Source organism: Panthera pardus, unplaced genomic scaffold, assembly GCF_024362965.1.
Source record: "Panthera pardus isolate Hobbes unplaced genomic scaffold, ASM2436296v1 HiC_scaffold_27, whole genome shotgun sequence".
NCBI classification, from domain to species: Eukaryota; Metazoa; Chordata; class Mammalia; order Carnivora; family Felidae; genus Panthera; species Panthera pardus.
Window position 1 is genome coordinate 32,017,500 of NW_026526843.1, and position 5,381 is coordinate 32,022,880.

The 5,381-nt window shown below is 48.5% G+C and overlaps 1 pseudogene; it reads right to left on the reverse strand.

Moving 5' to 3' along the window:
- Nucleotides 1-924: 924 nt before the first annotated feature.
- LOC109250694 (Y-box-binding protein 1-like) lies at nucleotides 925-1,905 on the reverse strand (annotated as a pseudogene).
- Between the last annotated feature and the right edge of the window lie 3,476 nt (nucleotides 1,906-5,381).

A 5,381-nucleotide genomic window follows, 5' to 3' on the forward strand; every position in this document is an offset into this window, starting at 1 on the left:
TAAAAAGTAGATATTTTTAAAAATCGTGGGGTATCGGGATTGAGAATCAAACAGAAAACATTCCTCTTAGCGCTATCTTATCTGAAAAAAAGAAGAAAACAGATTTGCAAGTGTTGTCTTGAAACAGCAAAGGAAGGGTAGGGGTTAAAAGTTTCTGGCACGCATGGGATGGCAAATGGAAATTAATTGGACAAATACCACTATTACTAACCTAAGACTGGTGGGATATCATTGGTGTGCTCTTTGTTCAGTGACCCGCTCTTGTCGTTTTTAACCTTCTGGAGGAATACTTGACAAATATAATTGCACATATTGCAAGCAGACAATGTGATAATTTGATATACGTATACATTGCGGAATTATTTACTGTTGAAAAATTTTATCAGCTTACTCAAGATTTCCATCTTCCAACACTATTTTCTTTCTTCGTGTGTGTGTGTGTGTGTGTGCGCACGTGGGTGGTATTTTTGGGGTGCATACCAATGTGTGCGTGTCAATACTTGTTGAGTGTCTGTGATATATGTAATGGGCATGTGTTTTGTTACGTGTGGTTGTGTGTCCGTGGTTGGAGTGTGGTGTATGTGTGGAATTCTGTGAGTGAAACTCTGTGTCTTCACTGCCAACGCTGTTTCCTTTATTATTATTATTATTATTGAGACCTTTATTAACAGGTGCTTGCCGTTAACTTTTGGAAAAAAATCGAGTTGTGAATTTTTATTACACATTAAAAACGAAGTTCTTAAACATGTCAACTTGACCAGATAGGAAACCATTTGAAAACCTTGAACAGTGTCTTGAGACAAACCAGGCTTTTTTTTCTTTTTTTAAAAACTGCGTTTGTCACTAACCAAAAACCGACGTCTTTAGGTAAAAACAATAATGCCGATAGTTCTGGTTGTCTGGCCAATGGGCAACAAGCAGGCACTTAAGGGCTGAAGCTCCAATCTTTGGCGCATTTCTTATTGCCGGAACTTCTTCCTCACCTCCCGCTGGACGACGAAACCGGATGATGGCAGAGCCGGTAAGCGGACACTTACCTCGCGTCGCCCTGCTCGATGTCGGGAGTGGATAGACTCTCGGCCGGTGGATCGGCTGTCTTGGCCTCTTTGCCGTCTCGCGGTTTGGGGTTTTCTGGGCGTCTGCATGGGTAACCGAGGTTGCGGCGGGAGGGACGTGGGGGTGGGGGCTGACCTGGGGTCTCATCTCGTCCATCTTCCTTGTCGTCTTCGCCGCCGTCCTCCCTAAACCACCTTTGGAGAGGAGGCCCCGTGCGGGGCGGTGGTCCACCACCCAGGCCACATTGGGCGTCACCGGTCTACCTTGCTCTGCCGCGCCCTGCCGCGCCCTGGTACCTTCCATCACTTCTCCCCGCACAGGATGTTGGAAGGCTGTGGTCCGCGTCCACGCGGTCTCCGCACGTATTCAGGGGGGAAGCGTCGCCTGCGGTGGGTCGGCGCCGTGAGGGTCTGGCCTTCGCGAGCACGCTCCGGTCCCGGGTTCTTTCCCCCACGCTCACTGTCCCGGTAATTCTGCTGGGAATTGGGTGGAGGACCCCTGCCACGCAGATAGCGTCCGTAACGGTTAGGGTCCCCCGCAGAGTCACCGACCTGCACTGCGGCGGCGCATCTGCCCCTGACATTTGCTGCGTCTGCACCCTCCTCTCCTTCAACATCTGACTCCGCAGTCTGTCCACCTCCTCCACTGCCAAGGGACTTCCTGGGATTCTTTATGGCAGTCTGGTGTGCAAATACAACTTCCTTGGTGTCATTCCTGGGGATGAAACCATATTCGTTACATTGAAGCATTCTGTTGTTCCCCAATCCTTCGTTGCGATGACCTTCTTGTGCCGGCAGGCGGCGCCCCTGTGAGGCTACCCGGGCGGCAGCTCCCTGTGCTGCCGCCCATATTGTTGGGCTTGGTGCCGCTAGTGGTGGGGAGGGGGGGGGTGGGGGGAGGCGCCGTGGTGGGGGAGGGGGAAGGTAGGGGTGGGGACGGATGCGGGGGTGGGGGCAGGGCGGGGCAGTGGTGGGGGGGGCGGGGGGTGGTGTGGAGGGTGGGGGAGGGGCGAAGGGGTGGGGGGAGGGGCGAAGGGGTGGGGGAGGGGCGCGGCGGGCGGTGGCGGGGGGGGGTGGGGCACGGGGTGGGGGAGGGGTAGAGGGTGAGGAGGAGGGGTGCGGGGAGGGGGAAGGCAGGGGCTGGACGGTGGGTGGCCGGACGCGGAATGGGGGCAGGGCAGGGACGGTGGTGGGGTGGGGGGTGGGGGGGTGGGGGGGGTGGGGCAGAGGGTGGGGGAAGGGCGAAGGGGGTGGGGGAGGGGCGTGGCGGTATGGCGGGTGGCTGGACTTGGGGTGGGGGGAGGGGCAGAGGGCGGGGGGGGGGAGTGGGGCACGGGGTGGGGGGAGGGGCAGAGGGCGGGAGGAGGGGGAAGGCAGGGGCGGGGACGGTGGGTGGCTGGACGCGGGGTGGTGGCGGCGAGGGGGGGTGGTTGGGGGAGGGGCGGGGGTGGCCAGACGCGGGGTACGGGGAGGGCCGGGGCGGGGGCTGGGGCATGGGGTGGGGGGATACCTGGGCAGGCGGACACCGGGGCGGGCGGGGCGTGTACGGTGGCGGCAGGACCGGGGTGGGGGCGCGGGAGAGAAGGGAAATGGAGGGAGAGGGAGGAAGTGGGGGCGGGGCGGGGGGCGGGGCAGCTGCAGCCAGAGGCGGCCGGATGTGGATGTCGGCCCCTCTGCTCCTCGGTGTGGTAACTCGATGGTAACTAGGCTGGAGGCGGGGCTTCTCCGGGTTCTCTTGGGGTCCGCTCTCTGCTGCCGATCGGACGCGGCACTCGTTTCTCACGTGTTTTTCCCAACACCGAAATAACTGGTGTTCTTCTGATTATAAAAACAGTACACGTTCAATATAAAACATTCAGATGATACAGAAAAGTATAAAAATATGTAAAAACTGGGGCTCCTGGGTGACTCAGTCGGTTAAGCCCCCCCTCCCCTCTTGGTTTCGGCTCAGGTCAGGGTCTCACGGTTCCGGAGTTCGAGCCCCACATGGGGCTGCGTGCTGATCGTGCAGAGACTGCTTGGTATTCTCTTTCCCTCTCTCTCTGCCCCGTCACTCTCGAAATAAATAAACTTAAAAAACATGTAAAAAGGATGTGTAAATCTGTTACCTGGGCAAAACCACTGTTACATTTTTGGTGTCTGTCGTTCCATCATGAGTACTAGAAATTGTGTATTTTAATGATATTATAATACTAGCTCATAACCAGATTTTCCAGCCAACACTAAATAGACAAGTGTCTATGCCAACCAGTAAGGACGTATGTCATCATAACGTCATACTTACATCATTCATTATGTGTAATTAACGCAAGGGGTACTGTAGTGTTGAAGTTTTATAATTTATTTGCCCAACTCATTATGTGTTGATATAAATACAGTTTTTAATTTCTTAAACAGCATCTCACCTGCAATTGAAATTTGCAGAGGAATTTTTTATATCCCACATAGCATTCCTTAGAAATAAATACATAAACATAGAAACCTATATAAAGGCATACGTTTATACATAAATATATATAATATATATATATATGGCAAATGTTAACTGCTTAAGTAGATATAGAAGTTATTCGGTTGTTTTGTTTCCAGGGTCTTTCAGGATGTATAGATGAATCTATTATAGGAATCTATAAGAAGTGTTCTAAGAGTACAAAGGAGGGAACAATTTATTTGAGATGGAACGATGGGGAAAGCTTTATGGAGAAGTTAACATTTGCACTAGTTTTTATAGGAGGCAAGAGAAAGGGCATTCCGTAAAGAAAGTTTAGAATTTTTAAAAAGGTGAACAAGGAGTCAGCAGGGAGAGTCTGGTTGACTCTCTAGACAGTTCTCATAAATTGACGATTAGCTCTGTGAATTCACCACTGTATTCAGAAATTGGCATTCAAACAGTTTACCAGGAGTGATCTCATTTATTTTTATATGTATTGTGTGTATATTTGCTGTGTGTATGTATATAATGAAGGGTGTAATTTACACTATTTTTTTCAAAGTATGAAGTGAAATTTAAGATGTGGTCAAAATCAGTGTCTTCATAAGCTAGACATCAGTTTTGGCAGTGAAACCTGAAGATACAGACATCCTTCCCGTTTAATCAAAAGAAAATAATTTTAGGGTCGCCTGGGTGGCTCAGATGGTTAAGCGTCCGACTTCGGCTCAGGTCATGATCTCACCATTCATGAGGTTGAGCCCTGCATCAGGCTCTGTGCTGACAGCTCAGAGCCTGGAGCCTGCTTCGTATTCTGTGTCTCCTTCTCTCTCTCTCTGCCCCTCTCCAGCTTGTACTCTGTCTCTTTCTCAAAAATAAATAAAAACATTAAAAAAATAAAAATAAATAAAAAATTTTAAAAAAAGGTAATTTTAAAAATACAGAGTTTTAATTTGTCAAATATTTTTGATCATGTTATTTACAAATGTACATTGAACACTGGGTGTTATATGTGAGTGATGAATTAACTAAATTCTACTTCTGAAACTAACATTACAGTATATGTTAACTAACTGGAATTTATGTTGTATTAAAAAAAATTTTTAAGCTTATTTTTGACAGATAGCACACAAGTGGGGAGGGGCAGAGAGAGAGGGAGACAGAGAATCTCAAGCAGGCTCTGAGCTGTCAGCACAGAGCCCAATGCGGGGCTTGAACTCATAAACCGTGAGATCATGACCTGAGCCGAAACCTAGAGTTGGATGCTTAACTGACTGAGCCACCCAGGCACCCCAACTAACTAGAATATAAATAAAAACTTGAAACATCAGGCAAAAAAAGGGTAAAACATATTTTCCTTTTGTCACCAACAAAACAAAATTATTTTAAAAAATGTATTGGAGTTTCTGTTTTCAGCTCAGAGATGTAGAGAGCTTGAAGGAACATTGTTCCCACCCTCAAAACGAGAAAAGAAGCAGGACGAACTGGCAATTAATGAAATTTCTTGAACCTTTAAGAGAACTAAGTTTGCAGTTCAAACAAGTTAAAAACCCAGAAGAAAACCTATAGAAACCTATAGGGAGAAACAGGACTTACTTAAAAATGCATATAGTAGTTTTTGCCTCTGTGACTCAAAGCAGCCTGGGTGGCTCAGTCTGTTAAGTATCCAAGTCTTGCTTTCGGCTCAGGTCATGATCTCACAGTTCATGGGTTCGAGCCCTGCGTTGGGCTCATCGCTGACAGTGCAGAGCCTGCTTGAGATTCTCTCTCTCCCTCTCTCTCTCTGCTCCTCCCCCACTCAAAATAAATAAACTTAAAAAAAATGAAAGCATTAGAAAAAGAGGTATGAGTAATACATAATTAAGGGAGATAAAAGAGAATCATAAAAATGCTCAATT